Source organism: Zonotrichia leucophrys, chromosome 3 (genome assembly GCF_028769735.1).
Source record: "Zonotrichia leucophrys gambelii isolate GWCS_2022_RI chromosome 3, RI_Zleu_2.0, whole genome shotgun sequence".
NCBI classification, from domain to species: domain Eukaryota; kingdom Metazoa; phylum Chordata; class Aves; order Passeriformes; family Passerellidae; genus Zonotrichia; species Zonotrichia leucophrys.
This window is the reverse complement of record NC_088172.1, coordinates 85,226,451-85,252,436: the sequence shown is the minus strand read 5'-3', so window position 1 is coordinate 85,252,436 and position 25,986 is coordinate 85,226,451. Positions and strand designations below refer to the sequence as shown.

At 39.0% G+C, this 25,986-nt stretch overlaps 1 long non-coding RNA gene across 2 annotated transcripts; it reads left to right on the top strand.

Annotated features, from left to right (window-relative positions):
* The first annotated feature begins 12,190 nt into the window (after positions 1–12,190).
* LOC135444989 (uncharacterized) lies at positions 12,191–16,889 on the top strand. Of its 2 annotated transcripts, XR_010439408.1 has the most exons (5): positions 12,191–12,376; positions 13,527–13,648; positions 14,938–15,399; positions 15,490–15,550; positions 16,489–16,889. It is a non-coding gene; the product is annotated as an uncharacterized LOC135444989 (long non-coding RNA). The 2 variants fall into 2 exon arrangements; XR_010439407.1 differs by lacking the exon at positions 16,489–16,889 and having other exon boundaries at positions 14,938–16,476.
* The last annotated feature ends 9,097 nt before the right edge of the window (positions 16,890–25,986 follow it).

Sequence of the window (25,986 nt, the reverse complement as noted above, 5' to 3'; positions counted from 1 at the left end):
CTTTTGTACACAAGTGACTTTCACTTTTTCATGGCTAATGTCACAGGAACAGTGAACCCTAGGAACTCTAGAATTCACATCCTGGAGCTTTACTGATAAATATACGGAAGGATCAGGACTAATTAGGAGCAGCAAACACTGCCATATATAATTGAAATTTTATTCTCAACTGGTGAAGTCTAAATGAAGGAGTGAAGGTCAAAAAATAAAAGGAAAGTAACAGAGGTGTTTTGCAGCCTTTTTGTCAATTACATTCTTATAGCTCAGAAGAAACTACATAAAAGATATTCTTAGTATAAAAGGAGCCAAGTGCTTTGTTCCCAAGCAGGTTTCAATTCTTTTTTCAAATGTCAGTCCTGCTCCTCTGCAGCAGAATTCAGTCAATCTGGAGAGAGCTTCTCACAGTAGGTGCTAATCAAAATTTCCAGTGGCTAGACTTTCTAATTCTTAGGTGTTTCACGATCTGAATTTACAATTCTCAAAAGTCAGATTTGGAACCTTTAATCTTAAAACACTTATTTTACTTATTATAGTGCTTCATGAATCACACAGATTTTACTTGTAGAGCTAACTTTTGCATACATATCAGAAACTGCAATATTGCAAGGATATCAAGGTTCTCTTCTGTACATACCTGATGCTGTGAAATGCTGATTTGCCACCTGCTCTGTACAGCTTTACAAGAGATTATAGAATTTTGTGCCTCTGAAAAATCTGGTCGGGGTATAAAGGCCTTCTCCAATATCCTTCCAAATATTCTCCAATCTTTTTGAAATGCATCTGCTTTTTAAACTGCAACTTGTTTGGCTCCAGACAGTGGCCAGCCCCACATGTCCAAAATGAGCACTCGTACAAACTACAATTTGCTTTGACATTTGGCAGTAATCACAAAAGTAAAAGATGGAAATTAAGCCAGTGTCCTTCAAATGCAACTGGAATATTGAGCTTCTAGGAGATTGCTTTTCTCTCTACAGTCAAAAATACCATTTCCTCATGTACCTCAGTTATATTCAGGGATATGCAATCTGACATAGAGCTCCATTACCATCCTTAACATCTCCTGTATGGACACAGGACTTAATGAAGGCTGAGGAATTCTTGATTCCTCGAAGCTTACTCCATTTAATCTTTTACAATGAAAATCAAATTACCACCATAACAGAAAATGTGGTGTGCAAATTGTCTGTAATTGTACAATGAAATAGCTCCTTTTGCTAGGAAAACTGGTGACCTTGAGCCTCAGGACATCTTAATCACATCTTGGAGCATCAGTTGGCAGTTGCCCCTCTCTGATAGCAGCTGCATACTGGTCCATTAAATATAAATTTCCTGGGTAGCAGTAAATGCCAATACAAAATTAATACAGTTTTTCTTAAATTGTTAATCAAAAGGAAGGTTAATAAATGTAGTCACACTGGCTCTAATTTCTATACCTAAGTAGACATGGGTGAAGGCCACAAGAATCAGATCCATATTTGATACTGAACCAGTAACAGCACTGATGAGGTACTTATCTTATGCTTTTATGCAGATAGAGACAAGGAATCAAATCCCCAAATAGTATCATTGCAGTTGTATTTGGTCTAACTCAACTAATTTCACAGCATTTAATCTATGCCAGAGTTTGAGAACTGACCAAGGACAAAGATAATAGAAAAAAATTATGTTCATAAGTAGGGAAAAATCAGGATTTGGTGGTCAATAGATCTGCATTATTTATTAATAATGCTAATATTATGCAGTCTGGTACTATATACCCATAAGGAATTCAAAACATTATCAGTTTCATCTCTACCCATTTTGCTATGATTATTTGTGATGTCAGTGTTTCATTGGACTGAACCTACTTTTTGTTAATACAGCTGCTGTTGATTCATCTGCACCAAAGAGTTTGCATACCAGTGTTAAATGTGAGAAGTTTTATTTCGGTTTGTTTTGAAAATAGGTCTGCCTCCACTTGTTTGGTTTGGAAACACTTGTCTTCTTTTATGATAAAGGTGTTCTGAAAAGGCATATATGTGCCAAAAATACGCATCCTCAGGGTTAAGTCAATAGTATCTGGTATCTAATCTTGTATCTAACTCAATTGTACCCAGCACTTGGTTCCTGTTTGCACAGATACAAGCTAACCTGCAGAGTGTGGCACTTGCTGACGCACCTACTGCGAACGGGGCTGTTGGAGTTATAAATTGCCTTAGTTTTCCAGTCCAAATTCAGGCCACTGGCCCTTTGAAATCCTTGCTATTCCACGCTGCATTTTTCATTCCCCTAGCTGCTCCGTGAGTCTGTGGACACTGGGCACACGACCGCTGAAACAGGTTTGGAGGAATAAATGGGGTTTGGTAAGGGAACGTCGCACTGCACCTTAACGCCACCTCTTGGCTGAAGCCTGCAGGACCCAGCGACAAGGCGGAGCCTCTCCTGCCCTTCCCTTTTTGATAGGAAGGAAGATTGATGAAAAGGAACCCGTTCATACATTTCCCTTCACTTTGGAATGCGTTTGTTTTCCCTCATTCACCAGGTTGTCACGCATATTCTTCTTATCTCTATTCTATCTTCTCTTTCTCTGATAGTTACATACAAGGCAGGACACACTTCCTACACAGACACCTCCTGTTTTAAAATGAAATTCGAAAAGCTGGGGAAATGGAAGCTCCAGTTTCTCCAGAGTGCAGGCATGGTGGGAGCCGTGTATCCGAGACCTGCTCTGAGCAGGGCGTAATGCGCTCGGAAGCAGAGATAGCTCTAGCTCGGAGGCAGTGGTGAGATGCAGTTGTCCCAGCAAGATACTCACAAGTCAAGAAGGCAAACATAACCCTTACCCACAAAGAGTCAGAAAAATGTATCATATGAAATCCTCATTAGACAACAGCAAGAGAACGAGTTCAAGATCATAACACATTACAATCAAAACTTGCTTAACTTTGTTTTCTAGCTCCTCATGCTCAGCAGTGTTTTCCTTTCTTTTTTTTCAGAGCTATTATATAATAATTTTAACATTAGTATTTTATATTAATCACTTTAATAATGATTAAATAGTGTTCTAATAATAGAAAGAAATGCCATGGAAAATTTTCTGAGAACATTAGGTCGACAGAGAAGTGATTCTGACATAGAAGTGCATAAGGAGTACAATCTCATCTCCTTGAGAATATCAAGAAGACATAGAGTTTGTTCAGCTGGGTTTGCCACAATAACAAGTGTTCCTAGATGATGTATCAGAGGGAAACATTATATGTGTTTCTTAAAATGCTTTCTTAGGAAGATACTCATCTTACAGAGCTAAGCAGAATCAAGTTGGTTTGTGCAGTTTTTGTTAATTTAGAAGCCCACACTGGGTACAAGGTGCTTGGTGGTCATAGGAGCCACAACATGATACTCCCAATCAGCAAAACTGAAGACCCAATATTATTTTTGTCAGTAGCCCACTGGGGAAATGCAAATCACCTGTGTTGTTTAATATTTATTTCACTAAAAGATACTATATATGGGCTAAGTCCTTTTTCTGACAGATTAGCTGCAGAAATGTCTGCCTCACCAAAAAAGAATTATTCCTCAAGGAATAAAACTCAAAATTTAGAAGTCACAATAAAAATGTGCATCAGAACTTCTGTGTTCTGAAGCATTAAGTAGGGCAGTGGCACAGTGGAGGTACAGTTGCTGCTTTTGGGGTTGATGTGCAAATCATTACTTTATGCCTACAAAAATAGGCTTCTGTTTATTATTTGCATAATCAAATATCATTTGCATAAACAAAATAAATTAAGTCTGTTTTGCCAGCCTACTAGAATAATGGAAGGACAAAACTAATTTTCTGCTTAGTACAAGATTACAGCATTTTTTTTCTTTTCATGTACATTTTTCTCCCATAACCCTCTCCCACTATTACTTTTGCTGGTTACTAAATGTAGAGTGCTTTTAAAACCTTGACATTTATTAGAACTTTGACAGGTACACATTCTGAAGCCATGTAATTTTTTATCCATTCTCAGTCCATACACTCAGTTAGATACAACCTCATTTTCCAAATGTGTGAACTGGAACTGTGTTGGATTTTTCCAAATGTGTTGATCTGTGTTGGATACCACACGTTTCAGTGATAGGCTGAAAAGAAAAATCAGGTCACTTGGTAGTGATGGAGACATACAAAAATCTGTAAAACTAAAGAGAAAGACTGAAACAGCTACAAAGATTAGTTCTGAGAAGCCAGAAGAAAATACAGAGTGCAACACTTTGTTTCATTTTTGAGAATAAATGCACAGCAGATAAAACACTGTACAGAATTTGCTAATATTTCCTATAAATAAATTGCACCATTTCACAAGGCATCTGTAGTGTTGCACTGTGGATTCAGAACAGTACAAAGTGAGAGATGTGCAGTGGATAGGACTTTCTCCTCAATGTGTTCAGGTACATTTTGGATTTTCAGTTCTGAGCTTTAAAAGGACACTGTTTTAATTTTTTTGCTTCATTGGGATTTCTGCACTTCTAGATTTCATGAAGTGAATAACGTTGCAGTGGGCAAGGGTGCCATTGAATTAGCTGATTTTTTTCACATAAAAAATTCTTCTAATGACCTTTACGTATGGCACGTAAGGAATAGCAATGCCAACTTTGATCAATTTGTGAGAACAGGATAGGATAGGATAGGATAGGATAGGATAGGATAGGATAGGATAGGATAGGATAGGATAGAATAGAATAGAATAGAATAGAATAGAATAGAATAGAATAGAATAGAATAGAATAGAATAGAATAGAATAGAATAGAATAGAATAGAATAGAATGTTCAGCTGGAAGGGACCTACAATGATCATCCAGTCCAACTGCCTGACCCATGCAGGGCTAACCAAAAGTTAAAACCTGTTAAGAAGAGATTATTCAAATGCCTCTTAAACACTGATGAGTTTGGGGCACCAAACACCTCTCTGGGAAGTCTGTTCCAGTGTTTGACCACTCTCTTAAGAAATAAATGTTTCTTGATGTCCAGTCTGAACCTCCTCTGGCAAAGCTTTGAACCATTCCCACAATTTGTACCACTGGATAAAATAATAGTGAAATAATGGTGAAATAATAGTTGTGTTTCTTTAATGTTAAGTTAACATTCAAAATGCTCTTGAAATTGCACAAACTTTTGACAAAATTTAGGGAGAAACAGTTAAGATAAGTTTCCTGAGTAGTCACTTCTCTCCAACACAGAGCTGGCTTTGTTGTAGCTGTAAAACTGCATCTCCAATGTTCTTGTGCTAAAAATCATGAGACATTTTTCAGCTTCCCTTAAAGAATGGAAAAACATGTGTCTGTCCCATGCCTTAAGAATAGGTATATTAGCTGGAGATGCAGCAGAGATCAGGGATATGAGAGATACAGTTCATCATCACAAGTGTTCTTGTGGAGATAAAATTATACAGAGGTGTTTTAAGAGTCATGAGAACAGCATGATTTATGAAAGTACTGTGAAAACAGGAATTCCTTGGCCATTCCAAGTATCTGTGTAGGAGGATGTTTATATTTCTTACTCTCAGAAGAAGGCACACTTCCTAGAAAGAACATCTAATGAGTATGGAAATAGGATAAGGTGTGCTGCTGAAGGCACCAGTGACAAGGTTTCAGAAGAGTGTCTCAGGGATCAAAAGGAAGAATTCATGTTCCAATGGAAATGTGAAAGTTCTGGGGCAAAAAAAAAAATGTTATGAGGCATTGTTTCTATCTGAACAAGGGAGAAAATTCAGTGTAATTTTGTTTGAAATCAGTGCTTTATTTATTTATACAGCTCTGAGCCTGAGACTTAAACTTAGCTGTGGTATCCAGAACATCCTTTAAAATTTTCAGTTATTAGGGATTAATAATTAACAATATTAAGCAGTTGAATAACATTTTTTTGACCTTGAAAGCATAATACAGTTCTAGAAATCTCTTCTAACCATCATTTCCATGTTACAATGATGTTCTGGCCCAGATTCAGGAAGTCCAGGTTTGAGTCAGATCTCCTGAGGCTGATCAGCTCAGTAAGGGGAGCAGAAACCTTGGCTGATGTACATATGAAGCTGTCCCAGATGAGCTGGCAGAAAACTAGGAAAAAACACTCATGAAAGATTAATCAAAGCAGCCCTAAACAGGAGATCCATAAAGGTAACCCACAACTCCTGCAGGAGAATGAGCCACCCAAATCATTAGTTAATCCTGCAGTTCTGAAAATCTCTTACCATGCTCAGCCCTTTGACTCCACCGAGTCCATCAATACAGGGAAGTGCAGTGGTCTAAGGCACCCTACCCTAATGCTCTTCCTATTCTCCCACTCCAGGAATGAGAGTTTGTCTACCAAGGGCTGCTCTCATGTATTTTTATTTATCCTAGATTTGTAGAATCTGCTCTGCTTCCATTGGGAGAGTACTGAGTATCAGTCCATCAAAGAGGAAAGCATGGAGAAGGTGTGCTTGGAAGTGGTCATGCCACTCCACCAAGGTAAAGAATCTCCTGAAGGAAGACCCAAAATAAATCTGCCCCTATGAGCACACTTTCAGATGTCTACGACCTTGGTTTATAACAAAGACATTCCTTCTCCTCTCTCTTGAGCTACCGTTTGATTACCAAGTCAAGGTCAAGTACCAATGATGGCAAGATGAGCTTTTCAGACCACTGTATGTTTTACACAATTCTCTGGACTATTAAGAGTACAGGATATACATTTACCCAAAAGGAATTACAAGTAATATTTTATGTAAGTACTTGAAGCCATGTGACAGCTTCTTGTTCACCTTTTGGGAAGTGTTGATCATATAATTGCTTCATATGCTGTGAGTCATTTTTATAAATATGAAACCCAAACACACAAAAAAAATGTGTACAGAAACATATTCTTTAGTAATTGGAAAAAGGAATAATAGCTTTCTTTAAGAGGAATTTAATTTTCTTTTTCCATGTACCAGCAGAGTATTTAAGTGGTTAGATGTGGCACATACTGGTCTTTTTATAATCTGTGTTTTTCCCTTTATAATTCTCTGCATGAGACAGACATTAGTCAAAATAACAATTTCCATTCAGGTTTTAGCCAGTTAAAAATGAAGTTGCTTTGTGATTTTCAAGCCCATAACAACTGTGCAAAAGAACAAGCTGTTTCTCCTAATGGTTCAAAGACATACAAAATTCTGGAATTTTCTCCACAGTTTCTGTTAACAGAGTATACAGTTAACTATATAAATATAATTTTATCCTTACAGATGAGGAAGTTCAGTTGTCATTAATCCTTGGCAATTGAACAAATCATTTGGTAATCAGTGAAAATTAATGTGTTTATATAGGCAAACATAAATTTTCTTCCATTGCAGGTTCATAGAATGCTAGTGAGCTGGTTTTTAATACAAAATTTTGTAGTCTGTAAAAAATAAATACATATACCACCCTCACAAGAGAGCTGCAATGAAGGTATTATCAAGTGTATGACTACTGTGTCATTCAGCTGTTATCCATGATTAAACAACTTGTCTAGTTCATAAACTCTCCTTGCCACACTGCAAATCCTACACTATGCAGGCAACTCCATTTGGGATTTGAGTTCCCTCACAGTACCACTTCACACTCCAAGATCATCTTCTGGGAGTATCTGCCCAAAATGATGTACCAGCTGGAGCAGAGTAGATGATTGTTATCATGCTCATTTACAGGGAACAAATTAAGACACCAGAGATTAATTAACATACCTGTGATCACTCTGGTGCTGGGAATTAAGGGATTGTTTTCCAAGTTCTACTATAGTGTTCTAATCACCAATCCCTCCTTCCCATCAATTCCAGACTCTGTGCTGTTGAAAGGGGTGCTTTTAAAAAGGGTGGAAGATCGTAGTGGGAGCTATTGGAGGATGTAGAGAACAGGAGTCTTGTCACAGCCACAGTGCACTGACTTTGCCTTTTGCTGCCAAAGGAGAAAGATGATTACTTTTTGCCTTCCTCCTGGGGAAATTCCTGTTAATGTCAACATGAGTACTCACAGTAGTAAAAGGTGCAAAATTTGGCACATGCTTAGAAAACAATATGGCAAAGAACAATGGGCAGTGTCACTTAGAAATGTTTTTTGCTTTATCTAGTGTTCCGAGATGTTTTAAAAGTGTTCCTTCCCTTTAAAATTTTTGGTATCTACTCACCTGATAGCATTGCAGCATTTAAATATTGGTCAAAACAATTTATGATGAATCAAACCTTGGGGCTTAAAGAACACCCGTGTTCTGTAGCTTAATGTGCCAACATAGGCTTTTTGTAAGGACAGCTAGCATAGAAAAGAGCCTCTGAAATCAAATCTAAGTATTTGAGCCTCACTTACCACTGGTTTCTGTGGAAGAAATGGTCTTCTTTGCACTGAAATGCCAAAATAAACAGTTCCCCCACCAAACAAACTGTTAGCAGTGCAGACCACAGCACCTGGCCCATAGATGTGAACTTCATGAGTTACTCTCCTTTTATCCCTGTGTATTGCGCTAGCCAAAATCTAATATTACATCAATTATAAATAGCAGCAAAAATTGAGAAAAAATGAGGTTTTGGAAAAGTTGATAGGTGATCTGTGGTGACTGATACATATCTCTGAGTTTCACAAACACAGCAAGAATAAACTGTTGGGGTTATATCACCTATTTTTTCCCCTAAATCTTCTCTGCATTCTTTATTATTTCTGAGAGTTGTGGGGAAAGGGTTCAGATGTCCAAACCTTGTTTATTTACATCCCACTTCTCATTAAAATGTTCCAAAGGCTAATTCACCTTGCAATGAGGAACACACACCTCTCCTTTAGTATGCATTTGTACTGTTTCATTTCTGTTCTGTTTATAAGTTATCCTAAGCAGGAATAAAGTTACTTCTTAACCATCCTTTTGCACAAATAAAAACATTCAGCTCCTTAAATTTGACTCTTTGGAGAGTGTTTTCCAGAGTTTGTTGTACTTATGGATCTTTTCTGTATCCTTCCCAATTTGTAAGTGCTTTTTGAGTAGTAAGTTTTTAAAGTAGGGTGTATAATTCTAGCAACAACTGTTGAGGAAGAAGAAGTAAAGGCTTCCTGTACTTACACATGAGGTTTCCACTCCTTACAGGCAGTGGTATTACACTAATCTTGGCTCCACTGTTACTGTGGCAAATTACAGATAGCTATCTAGAAGAAATTATGGATGTTTTTTTCAGTGGCACTGATTCCCAGTGAAGACTTTCCTTCTCCAGGTAAGAGCCTGCCTTTTCACAGTGGAGATGTTCCATTATCCATGCTGAAAAGTGTGCTGCTTACCTACATCTGAGCAATGCACATCGCTTTGTTACAGTAAACCACCCCCTCATTATTCATGAGTTCCCAAACTGTAGTTATTCAAGCTTTATGAAAAATGATTTTATGTTTTCTTTCAGATAAATGAAAGAATTTAATATTACAATATCAAAGGTGATCCTTGCTTTAGAAACACCTGCTAATTACATTTTCAGATCTCCCAATTCACCATTTTGGAAACACCTGTAATTTTGTTCTAATTTCTGAGTCAAAATGCCATGCTGAACATACAGAACAAAGCCAGGGAGCTTACAGAAGTCTTTTAAACAAACACCTTTATCTCATACAACCACAATAAAAATCTGGTTTTCTCTTATCTAGTTAGCATGGTTCTGTGTTTAACCTTTTTGGCTGGTGCTGCTCACATTACTTACTTCAAATGAGTCTTGTAACAGCCTTTCAGTTGTTATGCTCAGGACTGATACTAGCCTGGAGTTCATTTAGCACTCTTGCTTTTCTCTTTTCCCCATAGTCCTTGGAAACTTCCTTGTTTTTTTAAAAGTCATTAGGAATTAAACACCACCCAACTGTTTTAAAACTCTTGGTAGGAATTAAACAAGAACTCCCACTCTGAGTCAAGAATGAAGGCACGAGCCAAGGTGTGGATTCTATTTCTAACTATAATCACTGAGTTTTGTAACATCTGATAAACAACTTCAGGGAAGCCTCTTCTGGTTTTATATCCCATGCTCATACTTGGGCCATAATGTTCTGCCTTATACCCAAAAATAACCTTCTATTTTAAGAGGCAGCTGTGCATGCAATCTAAGGTGCTTAACAACCTTTCTTGCTATGTAAGACAGTAAGTATCTTCCTATGTAAGTTAAGCAGACCTAAAAGGCATTGGATTTAAAAAAAAAAAAAACAAAAACAAAAACAAAAAACCACTCAGATTTCTTTTATTTCCTTCAGATCAGCCAATATTATCAGCTAAGCTGCTTCTACTATATGAGGTAAGTTAGTGCCCACTCATTTCGTACACAGGACTTCCAGACAGCAGCAAAGGAAAGACAAGGTGTTTCATCAAATGGCGAGCAACAAGAACTGACAGGAAAACAGAGTGGGACCTTGAGCATCTGATCTTCCTGTGGTTTACAGGCACCAGATTACAACCAAATCCCTTTTATTTTCTCTGGTTCTGCCACGTTGACAAGTATAGATACCAGTACAAGTACCAGTGAAATTAGTCTCTAGCACTGATAAATTAATGCCTGCCACAGTAGGCAGGACAATAAATTAACAAGCAAATGAGCTTAAGAGAAAGGCTGTTGAATACATTTGCCTAAATAACTCCTGCACTGGCCACACTACATGACTCTATTCCCTGGGAAGCAGTTCAGGTACTTCTTAAACTCTTCAGCTAAGACATGAAATCAGAAGGCAAGGGAAGGCTTATTTTTGCTTTTCTAAAAGAAAAAGAAGCCCCAAGCATCATGCAAAGTTTTCATGCTATTCTCTATTTTGTTCTTGGTCATTGCTGTTTTTAAAAAGCATTTGGAGAAAAGCATATAGGGCAGGTGGTTGTTTTCTCCTACAGAGAAACTGGAGAGCAGGGCTGGAAAGTGTTTAGACAAGACATGTCAGCAAACCAGGATCTGCTGCAGGCCCCCTCAGTCAGCCTCACCTGGCTGTGGCACATACAAAATCCAGCACATGAAACTATCAGGAAAGGGGAGGGAGAGTTGTTATGAGTCTTTCTGCCCAGGAGCTTTTGCTAATTCCTCAAAACATAAAACTATAATGCACTGGAATAGGATGTATTTGAATAGGCTTGCTGCCATGTGGCGTGTTTATAAGCCATATTTATAGTCAAAATATCAGTGAAATACTAGACAAAAGCTGTTTAAAACCTGTGGCTCTTTGACCTGGAACATTTTATTTTCTTTCCCTTGGCAAGGCTTGCTGAAGGCTCAGTTGTCCTGCCTCACCTGTGCCCAGGCAGAAGGGAGGAGTGGCACGGATGTCACTTTTTCCTGAGGCCTCCCAAGCCATTGGCACAGTCCTGAAAGAAACCCGGTACCCTGACTCGTGGCATTGTTGCACAGACACCACACAAGCTGCCTTGCCTGCTATTCTTCACATGACTGCAGAATGCAAAGTCTTTAATCAGAATGGGGGGGGTTCCTCTGATTGAGCCCATGAAAACCGAGATAAATGAGGATGGTGTTAATCTCTGCATGAGCACGATTGAGCAAGTACATTTTGTTATTTGTTCCAGTGAGTTGTATAATCCTGCTTCCCAGTCATCCAAATAGGATTTAGCATTGTCAACATGTTTTTCTTAATAGGATGATGCTATGAATTCATGTCTATGCAAGACTGGAAAGCCAGATTACATGTCACAGGAGACTATATATTGGTTTTAGCTGTCTGTGAAATTTGGTTTTTTCAATGAAAAGGACCCAGCTTTGACTGTGGGATGGTGTGCCCCATATAAGACCCCTCACAAACTTTGGAGGAACCGCCCATTTAGAGAAGTGTTTTATTTTGTTTTTAAGTAAGATTCAGCTGTTTCTTTTCCAAAATAAATAGTACTGTAAGGCTAACCCTCCCCAGTAACCCTCCTATTAATTCAGAAATTTGCAATACTAAATACAGGTTGCTGCATCTCCCCCTTAAAAAAAAATATTTAGTAAATGCTGCTTTGCCAGGTTTCAGGTGTTATTCTGTGACATTATTAGTGAGATGGCCTGCAATTACACCCCTTCAGAGGAGGAGCTGTTGATTTTCATTGGCAAAAATATTGCAACATATTGTGAGGACAAGTTTTAGTCTCTTGCCACAGCAACAATGTAAGGGCACCCTGGGCTAATCATGAACCAGTTGTGAATTTTGACAGGAATAAGTCATTATTAATTAAAGCATCATCGCACTACAGAAGCCACATTTCACCGGCCCTCCTGAAGCCTTTCCAGCTCTCCAGAATTATATCTAGAATTATAAGTAGCCTCTGCAGCTGCACTAAAGGGGAGGGAGCAGAACATATTTCTTTGCTGGCTTGCCTGGCAGTATTGGCTTGTGCTACCATGTGCCAGGACCTCAGTGAACCCCACTTTATCGATATTTTGTGTGAGTACCTAGTTTCAGCTAGAAGTGGAGTGGGGGGAGGGTATTTTTTAAACATATCTCTACAAAAAGTAATGTATTATTGCCCATCAACATATACTTTCTCTCAGAGCTGTGCATGGAAGGAACACAGCAGGAAAAAAGAGTTGAAAATTTTGGTCATGCATTATTCCTGTTTGCATTGTTAAAAGCAAGGTTCTGACAAAGGATGGTGAGTTGTGAGAAGCTTTGCAGTATACATAAGTATGCCCCTGTGGGCTTCTATAGTCTTGGGTAACTCATATCTACTTCCAACCTCTGTATTTTCTTATTATTATTTTATAATACTTAAGATATAATATATTACATATTAAATTCTATAATATGCAATATAGCAGTAGTGATTATAAGAATAAGTGTTTTTATTTCCAATCTCTTGCATATTTTCAGGAAGATCAGAAGGTCATGAAATCATCTCATGGTTTGGGTTGACAGACATCTTAAAGATCCTCTGTTTCCAATCCCCCTGCCATTGCCAGGGACACCCTGCATTAGATCAGGTGCACAGAGCCCCACCCAACCTGGCTTTGGACACTTCAGATGTGGGTCATCCACAGCTTCTGTGCCAGTACCAAAGGGCTGAGTCCATTTCTGTTCATTTTGTGTGTGAGGGTCTAACAAGAGAGTCATCCTACTCTACTCAGGCTGAGTTTGACCAGTGCAGAATGAGAACTTTGCTGGGATTGTGCCTGCACAGACCACAGTGCAGCCTGACTTTGGTAACTCAACTCTTAGTATGTAGACTTGAATCCTTACTCAAATGTCTCAGCTCTTCTGTTTGGACCTGTCTCAGCTTCTGTCTAAGATAGGGGAAAGGATGCACAGGGTGGGAACAAAATGTTACCATGCTCTTTTATCCCTCCAGTAGCTCATTACTGATTTTGTGAGGGATGTAAAGGAGTCCTGGCTCACACTGATTTCAAATTCAGATACATGCTGAGCATAGAAGCAGCAAGAGACAACTGTAAAAGGTAAAATGATTGCCTTCTCTGATTGCTGCTTGGAGGAGACAGAATAGTCTTTAGTGCTCAAAAATAATAATGAAGAGCGATACTCTATGACCTGATCATTGACTTAACAGGAACAGATTGTATTTTCATATTTACATGTACAGACAAGGACCAGCAGAAAAGAGACAGACTAATTCAAACCCTTGATAAATACAAGAAGGATCTTGTATGTGATCTTCCTGCCTCACCAGTCAAGTGCAGAAGTATTTCTCCAAACCAGCAGAAGGTATGTGATGTTCTGACAGCGTAAGACCTGTCACAGAGGTGGCATTGAGCCACATGAAAAAGCCCATTTTCCCCTTAGTTAGCTGTGCTCTGTGGTGTGGGGAGTGCCTGTAGCACAGCGCTTATGTGCAGGTTTGTTCAGTGTGGCTTTTTATAGTCCAGTCAAGCAGAGATAATATTTGGTCTCAGTTTTGCCACCTGGCACCTGTCCTCCCACTGAATTGTTTCTGTCCCTACATGGCCTACAGTGACAGGTATCCATGTTATGCTGTGTGTTTGTGACTAAATTGTGTTGAAGAGAACACAGTGTTTTCAAGAGAATGGTATTCCAATATTTTTCTGTGTATTCCCACACTTTGCATTGTTTTACAGTATTCCCTGAATTTTAGAACATTAGTTATTGGTAAAACCAAGACCCTAAAATAATTAATCCTATTTCTATATATTCTGCCAGAGACCAGAAACTGGACAACCCTATATTAATGTGAGTAAACATGTTCTTCACCAAATTCTGCCAGTGGACTTCATCTCAACAAATTCTTGCAAAACATTTCATCCTACCTTAGTCCAGTGTCTCTCTCAGGCAGAAATTCCTCAGCAGACTATATTTAGGTTGTAAGACTTTCTATAATTTGAGAATCATAGCGGGTTTACCATTAGATTTCCAATGATATTGTTTACAAACACCATCCAGTTCAAACATGCAGTATTTTTTTTTTGTAAAATCTTTCTCCCAGTGAGATGAATAGCAATAGATCACAATTTCACCTGGGGTATTTGTGAGGAAAGCAGTGGCTCTGTTTGACCTCAAACTCATGAGATGATGCCGTGCTCACACCTGCACAGGCACACAAGGAGAGAAGAGAAGATACCATTGAAGGAGAGAGACTGCCATTGAGTCATCAGTTCCATAGGCAATAATACACAATGCCCCAGGAAGAAAAAATCTTCTGTTCTCCTTCTGTCAGCCCTGGCAAGGAAAATGAGATTTCTGTATTTTCCCAAGACTACTTGTTCTTAGAAACCTCAGCTTAGTAAAGAGAAGGAAGGGAAAGGAAACTAGGTGAAGGACTGCTTAATTAGCTCAAGCAAAGTGGCAGGATGGCTTTACAGACTAACCACCAACTGTGGTTCCCAGAACTGATCAAGTCAATGACACTTCTTAAAAACAATTGAGCCTTTTGAAAACAGGTTCTTAAAATTCTTCCTGTGTGAGCTACGTTGTTTGAAATAGTGTCTGTAGCAAATTCTCGTGTAATTTTTCTGTCAGTTTTGTTCTTTAACTTTCAGATCAACTGGGCACTGTTGGAAAATGGTCACCCCCTGTCTGGTCAGAGCAACTATCCCAGGACAAAGAGCAGCCCCTCTCTGTACCGCGTCAGAAGTTCACTTCAAGGAAGGCTGTCCCAAATCCTGCTCTGTGTGCTTTGTCTCACACCAGTTCACAGTCCTAGTGCCCACAGATCATCTCCTTCACCCCTCCTGTAGCCTCACATGCCTTTGGGCAGTCACAACAGGAGGAAGGCATTTCAAAGCTCTGTTCATAGAGCCTACTTTGGGAACCTTCTTGACAAACACGCAATTTACTTCACAGAAAAGAAGCAGTGTTTTACCCTTGAAGACATCACATCTACCTTTTCTTCTAAAATATAGGTATTATAATCCTCCTTCCAGAAAAAGGAGCTCCTCCCCGGGCAGACCATCAATTAAATCAGCAGGCACCAACAGCAAAGGGAGAGAAGGCTTATACAGGTGCTGACATCAATGCTAAAAGTTACACAATTTTGGTTTCAAACACAATTTGAATTATAACTGTTTCTCACTGAACTTTTAATCTTTCAGATTTTTAGAGGATGCACATATGAGACCACATTCTGCTCGTTTTCCTCAGCAGCCAGTTGAGGTTAGTGTACCCAGTGAGTTACAAAGACAAAAGGGCAGAAAACGCTACTCATACACAAAAGCTGTCCTGGTTATGTGGAAATGAAACAGATAATGGAGTCAGTGGCTTTGGGGAATCTTTGTTAAGAGCAAAACCAAAATACTCAACTATCTTATGAGAAGTGACTAAGGTTGTAATTGAGAAATCCAGCATGCAGGGCCAGATAGGGTCAACAGGCATCTGTGAATAAAACAGGAGCAGCTGGAGTAACTGGTCTCAGAGAGAAACACAAATGAGACACTGTGATGTGGAGAACAGTGTATCCCAACACAAATCTGCTCTTCTGAGAGCAGACCTCTTTCCTACTTGACTGAACTCTTGCTTTTTGGTTGGTTTACAGCCTTTCATTCCATCCAAATAGTAACTTGGAGCCCAGAAATGTCCAGACAAAGCGCTATTCACTCTGACTACAGTCACATGTCATGCAAGATTTTGTCTGGAAGTTGCACTCTGTTAGTCATCTGGATTTTCAAGATGAATGGTGAATTGATTTAGGAAATTTTACTGCACTTAAAAATAAGGGTTGCTTAACAATAGCCAAAGCCATGCCTGATAGAGGAGTTTTGTATAATTCCTTGTTGCCTCTTTACAGCAGCCATGCTGAATTTCTACACAGCTCAGCCAAGGAACCACAGGCATGATATGTGATAGCCTTGTCCTTGATTGTACTATTTCAGTCCTTGTTCCAACCACCAAAACCTTCATTAACAATGTGAGCTGGCCAAGCTCCTACTTTCATTTGATGACCTGACCTGATTTTCTATGTCCTCTTTCAAAAACATAAATGTATTTTGCATGTCCTTCTGGATAAAATGCGGTTGTATTTGTATGGAATCTGTAAAGACTTTCAATTTTGACAGAAATTCTGATTTTCTTTGTATTCGCTTCCTTTCTCTCAGGTTATAGAAGCTGATTTCCATTTCTGCTAACATGAACCTACCCAATAATAATACTTGTTCGTTATTTTCATGAGTGATTGACATCCAAGACATTTACTTCACATGAGCTGGAATGTGATATAGGTGTGGTTTTGATATGTTGCGGAATCAGCTTATTTCCCCTGGTGCTCTGAATGGAAATAAATCATGATAATACAAAGATAATCAAACAGATTATTTACTTTTTTCTCCTTTTCATTTTTGTGGCAGAAACATGAATTGTGGAGTCATGATTCTGAAATGCCACTTTCTCCAGGATTACAACTTGAAGAAGTAGAAGTCAAATGTTTGTTTGTCCCTTTTAACTATTTCTAAGCTTCATATCAAAATATTAAAGTAGAAATCCAGTGGAAAATTGAAAACATGACACAAGAGCCTATTACCAATGTCTGCATGCAGAGAGTAGAGGGATTCTATTGGGAATAAAGGATTCAGCTACTTGCTTGGGAAATGAGGAATCAGAAAGTTGGAAGAGCTTTTCTGGGTCATGCTCTTACTGTATTAGTCTTAACATATTAAGCTTGCCTTTTACTGTAGGCAAGCTAAATATGTTAAGAGTAATAAATAAACAATATTAAAATTATCTTCTGGTACCTTTGTTCACTGGAAACATTTTTAACTGATTATTCACAAAAGGCATGGATCTTCTAGATTAATGAAATCAATGGATTAGAGTATTTTGGGAGTTGATCAACAGAATTGTCAAAATCAGTCATTTTAAAACGTATAACACTGATTGGTAAAAAATGAAGACTAGTAAATAGATTAAGCACTCTTGTTTAATTACTCTAAAACCAAAGCCTCTTTAGTTGGTATTGTAAAATCTTGTTTGTATTCTGTGTATGTTTAAGAAAGACACTGAAAATTTGTGTGTTTACAGAGAGAAAAACAGTACCTTTGTTTTCTCCAGGATCTTACAAATGATATTTTGATTAGAAGTTGTTACCAAAAAGAGTAAGTGCTCTGACTTTAATATTTAATTCTTTGAGAAACAAAATTTTGACAAATCAGTGCAAAGGATTTATGGTTTTAATGACAGCAAAGCGTAACTGTGATTCAGTTTAATTGGATGAATACTTTTGTGACTGCACTGTATGGGAGTCATGATCTAAATTGAGTAGCTGAACAGAAAATAATCTCAGCCAGCCTCATATTTCCCACTGACTTCTAGTAGAAACATGGAAATATCATATTTTCTGACCCTGTTCTCAAGCTCATTTCTTTATACAGGATGGTGATGGATTTTATTGTTACAACTGTCTCATTCCAGCTCCCAGCCAAACTTGAGCTAGCAACCCATGGAGTCTTCTCCAGCAAAGTTCATCAGAGCAAGAGTCTGTATTTAGAGTTCTTCCTCCCTCCTATCAAAGCAAAATAAATAAATGCAGTGATTGCTTTCTTTAGGATATGTGCAGTCTCAAGTTAATGATCCACACAGATGTTAGAGCCAAACACACCCCAGGCTGCTGGTGTCTAAATGCAGCAACTTTTTCTGGGCTCATATTCTGTACTTTCTAAGAGTAAGTCAACACATTTCTAATATTTAGAGAGCTGTGATAAACCACAGAGCCCTCTACAGCCCTGCTAAAAGTGACAAAACTGGGCGCCCCTTTCCTAAGCAAATTCTTGCCTGCATCTGAACTGGAAGAAACTCCTCCTTTGATAGACAATTTTATCTCAATGTTTAAGATTTCAAGTGCTTGATGCTAGAGAGGTGCCAACACCCCCAGATCAATCCACCTCAGACTGACACCAAGGTATTTCTTTTTCAATTTAGAGGATTTGAGTAAAAATTCTTAAGCCCCTTAAAAAAAAAAAAAAAAACAAAGTGGCCAATGACACAAGTTGTTAGTTTGTTTTCTGAGTAATCATTTTAAGGTAGGAGTTCCCCTCCTTCCTTCTAGGTGTTTCAGTTTTCATACAAACACAAGGTCCAGATTAGAAGTGAGTTTTCTGGATTCACTAGGAGGAACACTAGCAGATTTGAAAGACAGCAATTCATTTACACTGAAAAGGTCACCAAGCATGGGGCCAGCCCATAGATACAGTAAAAAAGGTCTGTGTGTTTGTGTCCCTGCTCAGGCCTGCAGGGTGAGAGGGCTACTCTGCTGGCTTTAGAGAGAGATGGTTAGATGGTGTGTACTGCTCCCTCAAAACTAAAGTTTAGTAAAAATATGTGAAAAATCATCCATTGCTGTTCTCAGGTTGTCTTAATAACAGAACTTACTTGCTTTGCAGAAGAAAAGTGAACAATCAATAATATCCTTTCATTTTAAAGCACAAGATGAATTTCTAAACTGGTTTTATGTCTAAGAGAAAGATGTACCTAGGTGGCCTAAGCTACCCTGCAGGATTATTATGATAGACACATTTTGAAACTGCCATTTATTTAGGCCACTATTCTATAGATAAAATCATGAATGCTCTCTCAATTCTAATATACAGTGTAAAACAAAACCAGCTCTGCTGAGCCCTCCAGCTCATTGCAGACATTGCTGAAAATGCAACCATTGGGTTAGATTTAATTATTGTTGCAGAACCGGGAGACCTAATTTCCCTAGTCAGATAGGTCTTTGTTTTTACCAGTTCACACATCTTTTGCTCATAACTGATCATGGCTCTAAAAAAGTTATTGAGAGAGCTTTCTGAAGACATCTCCCTTTCCCTAGTATACCTATTAAACAAACTATAAGCAGGAAAGTCCAACCTTCAGTGTTTCCTTAAGAAGTTACTGAAAAGGAGACTTAAGAACAAACAGATCATGCAAATGACCTTCAGAGTCTAAAAAGTGGTGGCTAGAGGCAGTTCCAAAGCCCTCTTTGAGTAGCACCATATATTGAACAAAGGAACAAGAGCTACAAATGAATCTAGGAGGCTGCACCAGCACCCCAGTACCCCCAGCATTCTCACTCAGTCAATGTGATGGGACAGAACTTGGCAGCAGCAAGAGAGACTTAGGCCCCACCAAAACACAGAGGGGGATTACTACATTGTGATGGGGAGCACCAATACTCCTATTTTTTTTTTTTTTAAGTAGAAGAAGAAATTAGAATTATATAGACAAAAGTCTTTCCCTAACATAGCTCCTGCCAAACAGCATGCACTTGGAATGACAACATCCAACAACCTTAAAAAGTTTAAGATTTTAGTTTTTAAATCTGCTTACAGGCAGATGGGGAGGGGAGGGAGCAAAAGTGGAAGGTTGGAATGTATTTTAAGTGATCTGAAAAACAGGCTGAGTAGTTATTTTTCATTTTGAAAGTATATGGACCTTGAACAGTTGAGGTGTTTTGCACTGATGTTCCTTTTTATTTTTTTAAGGGCATTAGAAGATGTATTTCAAATGCACATTAAAAGTAAGAGGCATAACCTTGATGAGGTGAGCAAAAAAAATTCTAATATTAAATATTCTGTCACCTCCAGTAGAAATGCTGTACATCAATGCTGAGCAACAATTTATGGCAGATCAACTACCATGCCATTTTAATAAAAAGCAAGGAGAAATTCCCCCTACCAAAGCAGAAGTAAGGGTGTTTTCCATGAAGGGCTAGTAAAGAGAGATTTTTCTGTACATTTTTGTGTATTGCTCTAATAATGTTTCTAAAAGACAGATAATATAGTTAGCATGCAGCATGGCTTTAATTACATAAAACCTGTTCACAAAGAACATTTGCCGCTGCGCTTTTTTGCTGTGACTGCTATTTTCTGAAGCAGACCAGCAAAATATGCTTGGAGGCTGTGACTAGATCCAGTAAGAAGACTTTGCAATTTAATAGCTTGAGTTTAGGAGTTTGGTCACCAGAACAAAATGTAAAATTCTAAGTCCACCATTAAGGCTCCCCAGGTGGTGCCTGCTGAGAATTATACACCTCAAAATGCTTGTCTGGACATCTCCCACACTGGGAGGGAAGAGGCCTGTGGAGAAACAAAAAGACATGCCAGGCACAAATACACAGCCACAGTCCTGTCTCTCCTGTCTGCAAGTCTGGCTCCTTATCTAGGATGAGCAAAAGCACATTTTCCTGTGTTAATCCAGGGTTTAGGGTCCTCTCCTTAGAGCAGAGCTTGTAACTGCCCTTTGAAAACATTGGAAAGAAGACACTGTTTTCCTTTTAAAAGTCATTTGCAGAGAATGTGGCATTAGTGGCATTGCCATTGTCTTTGCTGTTACCCCAGTTTGGTTGAAGCACTTGCCCATGAAATGGGGAAGGCAGACTCCAAAGGCTGAGAAGACCCAAATCCAACACCTCAACTGAGATTTTGAACTAATTCCTCTAGGTTAAACTGTAGGAGCAAAATGGGGGACACAAGCACTGCAAACTGAGGCTGCAGCTGTGATTTAAAAGGCACTGGGTTTTTCTGCTTCCCAATAACTGATAATGTAAATTCCTCCTTCTTTACAGACTCTGAATTAAAGGGAAAAAAAGAGATAAAAACACATTCCCAAGGGGCTGCTGCAGAACTGTGGGCTCCACAGAGGGTGCAGAAGTTCATTCACAGCCTTCCTTGCATTGCCTGCTAATTGGAGGGGCCCTGCCCAGTGCACAGGGCTTGGGGCATGGGGCTCTTTCATCCTGTGCTTCTCCCATGTCCCACAGGGACTGAGACTGCGAATTCCAGCCTTGAGAGGGATCTGATGCTTGAGTTCCTCTCAAGATCTTACTTTAAAGGCCTCTGCACAAAAAGACATTTCATTGGGTCAGATGATCCAAAGGTTTCATGGTCAAGGACTCAGAAATTGCATTCTAAAGCTCATATTGCTGCTGCAGCAGCACAGTCAGGGGGGAACTTTTCTGAGAAACTGTCAGAGACTGGCTTTTAAACAAGCTACCTTGACTTATTTTTTTCTGCAAATTTTTAACCATTTAGAATTGTACTTCCTTCAACTCTAGGCATGTGGGAGTTACACATGATTTGCACATTGAATAAACAAAAATCAAAGGAACTATAAAATAATTAGAATGCAGAATGTTATTTTGTCTTTTCAAGTGCTACAGTTAGGGGAGAGGTGGTTGGTAACTGTTTAGTTGCTGGACTGTCAGGCAGTAGGTGGAAAAAGTGTTTAGGGAATTATCTGAGTTTAAAATAGTGAAATTTAACTTAGTTTTGTGGGGAAAAAATCAGCAGCTGCACCTCAATTTGAGAAGATATGTATTTTACATCTGACTAGAGGATGCTGAGCATATTTGTAAGGTCAGCTGTTGCCTTAGAGATAGAGCTGAGAAACCTTTAATAGGAGACTGAAGGTACATGATTGCTTCCAGAAGGATGAGTTTGTAAGCAGTGGCAGATTTCCACCATGTCCCACTGCAACATGTTTGATATCTAGGAACACATTGTTCTGCACCTGAGCTGAGCTTAAGTCGAGCGTCTTCCCCTTCAAAAATACTGACTAAAAATTTTAAAGAAACTCAGAAAAGAGGAATAAAATTAGCTGAGAACTGATGTAAAGATTGTTGTTAATCAAATATTTGCATGTTTAGCTGTGCATCAGTGAAAGGAAAAAGAGCCAAGCTACCTCTGTATAATAGAAGAACACAGCACACACAGGAGAAAGAAGTGCTCTTTGGAAAGGTTAAATAAGAAGTGTAAGCATAACTTACACCACGAGAAGCTTGTGAGCAGTGACATTTATTACACCAGGCACAGTTCCCACAAGAAAAGTAATGGAAGCTGAATCACTTTGAGGCTTTTAAAAGTGAACTGGCCAGTGATGGAAATGAATTTCATAGCGACTGGACTTTTGTCCTACAAAAATTTGTTTTTCTTTTATTTTGTTGTCTTCAAACCAAACTCTTTTTATTTCCTATCACTGCTTTCTGGACCAGACAGACAAAATAAGAAGATGGAAACACATACCAAGGTCCTTGCAATGTCTTTTTTTTACCCACACTGGATGCCTCCCAAATTGTTATTTGGGTACTTCCTTCACTGGGCTCTGCTCTTCTGTGTACTTGCTATCCAAAACCAACACTCTCCTCTCCAAGTTCCTGCTGGCATTTGCTCCACCACAGTGTCTGAGATCCGTTCCCTAAACAACTTCCACTTTTGTCTACTGCCTGCTAAACATCATGAGGGTGATTGAACCCACCCAGACATGTTACCTGACCCCCCATCCGTGTTTTTCCACACACCACGTCCAAGCAATCCTCACCACTTGCTAGGGAATTCATTGCCTAGTACCTGCAGCCTCTTCTCCAGCTTTCAGGAAGAGAGTAGCATCATTGCTTTTCCAGGGAAATGGTCACACACTCAATGGGATGTTACATGGGGACTAAGATAACTTTTTGTGCTTTAGAACATGCAATCTCAAACAGCATGCCCAGGAGAAAGCATGCACCAATCCTTCCAACAAAATTTTTTTCTGCTGTTCACAGTGTTTCACTGCCTCTGCAGACTGCGTTCAGTGGTCTGCTCGTAAGTCTTCAGCTGAAGGGTCTTTTCACCTGGCCAGCTCTGGATATTCAAACGTACTTTTATGATTGAGTATGACAATTTTTTTTTCTGCCACACAAATTAAGAAACTAAAGAGTTTTCCCACAAATTTTCACAGAGGAAACAGTTTCCCCATTTTCTGTATTAATGAAATGGTCTCCACTCAAGAAAGCTTGTAAAAGTTGTCTAGCCACTCAAATTGCTCAAATCCACCATCAGTTTTGTACCTTTAGAAGTGCAAGGATGACATATCTGCTGCAGAACCCGATCCATACTCAGATACATTTCGAGAAGCTATCAGTTCCATAAAAAATATTTCCTTGAAAAGAAAAAAAATGCTGGTCCTTGCTAAGAGGTACAAGTAAAAGGGTAGCTCTGATAATCCAGGAAAGTGGAAAACGTATCTCCTGGGTTTGAAATAGCCACTGAGATAGGTCTGTAAGTGCATCATTTCAGGAAATTGATGGGAAACTAACACAGCACCTGCAGGGGTGAGGGATCCACTGCCCATCAGTCTTCCAATAAGCAAACTGTTCCAAGTAAGTTATTTCTGGGAATTTTATCATATAAAACCAAAAGCTTCTGAAGACACAAAGTAATATCTTACACTTGTTTTATGCCTTTGCTTTTAGGAGGATCATAAAGTGTTCATTTTCAAAAAAATACAGTGTAATGACACCAAAAGTTTTATCTCAGGTGAGGGGAAGATGGAAGACAACTGATAAATGGCACCCTGCAGTGTTACCAAATATTTCAGGACAGGAACATAGAACAGCACAGGCAGCTGAACATCACAGTGGTGTGGAAGCTGAAAAGCCACTTTATTCAATAAAATAAAATAATTTCCTTTGATTATTGTGCAAGTCTGGCCTCGCTGATAAAACCTGGAAGAAAGTGTCATAGGGTCTTTCACAGCCACTGGTGGAAAGGTCTATTTTTACATTTCTAAGGGAGAAAACCCCCTCTTTTTGATGTACCACACCTCAGCACTATCTTGAGTCACACTGAAGCAGACACAGGAGAAAGCAACCTCTGCTTAATCCCTGGCACGATCCCCTACAAGTCCTTGGCCCTTCCCTTCTCAGAGTGCCGTACCCTTCCTACTTAGCCCATGTGCCTCGTGGGATTGCCTAAGGAGGAGACACATCACTAAGGACTGTGGTTTGGGATGCTAATGCAATAATTAGCGGCTTAATCATCAAAGTGAAAAAGCAACTTGCAAACAGTCCCTTTCAGCCCTGTGCACTGTTACCATTTAAATACAGCATTTTGTAATGGACCATAATTAGATACTGCACATGGGAAAGTTTTAAAAGTAAACCAGTAAAAATGAAAATGACTGCTCTGAGATGAGCAGAGGACCCAAGTTTATTCTTCTCACAACAGAAAATGTCAATCATCTGGTATGTGGAAACTTTCTTCCAAACCAGTACTGACCCAATGGCCCCATCACAGCCAGAAGGGGAAATGTCCTGTGAAACAAGTTCTCTTACCCATGTGGCTTAAAGTAGGAATATTCTATCTTAGCAAAATTTTAGAAATTCCAGCATGAATAGTTAAATTTCAATTCCTTCAATTTCTTCTGAAGTTTCAACTGGATATACTAATTTCACTGCCTGCTCTGGCCATTTATACAGCAGAGCTCATCCCATTTCAAGTGTACATTCAGTGGTGTGCCTGCAGGGGCAAACGCCCTTTTCTTCAAGTTACTCGAACCCATGTAAACCAGTTTCCAAACATGAAGACAACTGGAAAACGGGACAAGTACCACCCAAACATGATCCATCTCACTATCAGAGGACATGTGTATGGTAGATTCTTCACACCTGCATTGGTTTCTTTGGCCACTGAAACCAAGCCTAACCCAGACCATGATTTAGTTATAGGTCACCAGGCTTTAAAATGAGAGGAAACTCTCATAGGTAAAACACACTTTTGTAAAACTAACACTCACCGAGTTAAACACAGGATCCAATCAGCTAGCTCAGAACTGTGCAGGCCTAGCCACAAATTCTCACACTTGCTGGCCTTCCATAGCCTTGGATGCTATTCTGGATGTTTTCCTTTTGTTGAAGATTCACTTTAGCAGTCAAGTCAGCAAAACAAAACACAGAAGATATACAATTGCCTTATAATATTTACAAAGAGCAGCCTTGCAGATAGGTTTGAATAACTTTTACATTAATTCAGAAATTTTTGTGAGAATTTCTTTAGAGTCATGGAAGAGGTTTTAAAGTTGCTCTTTTCACTTCCTTGGGTATTTCTTAATGTCTATCATAATATATTAAGGGCATAAACTTTTCAGTAGAAAAAAATGCTGAATACTGCAAATCTCATCAGTCAGTTTGACAAAGCATGTGCATGAAGAAATCCACTGGATCCCTATCACAGGGAGTTTGCTCCATATTTTCTGAACACTAATACTCCAAGCTACAAAAATGACTTCTTTTGAAGCACTGGATGTTTTGTGTTTCCTACTCACGGAGAGTGTCCATTATCTTTAACATGTTTCAACAGAACAAGAAATTTTCTCTTAAAATGGTGAAGATTGAACGCTTGTTGTAATAAGCTTCAAATTGAATCAGAGTTTTAAAATTTTCCCAGTAAGCTCCTCAGAGTCTGCCCATTTTTTCCCTTTCTGTGTGACAGCTACCGGTCTCCATTCCATGCCATGAATACCCACAGGTCTTCCTCTGCAGAACAAAGAGGCCATCGTGATTATTGTCTCTTAATAAAGCAAAGTGCAGTGAGGGTGCTCCAGGAATCCTAACTGATTAAACTGTAATCCATTTTCCCCTTGATTCATTCTGACAGGGATAGTAATAATTTTCTCAGCCTTGAGCAAGTCAAACCACACTGGTCAGATGCTCTCAGTCCATTCTGCAATCATCTGCCATTCAGAATCTACTCTTGTACTTTCCAAGACAGGTGAACTGTTTGCTTACTAGCTACCTGCAATCCAGACTGCTGACTGCACATTTCAGCACCATTTTCCCTTCTCCCAGTATGATTGTTTTTAATTCC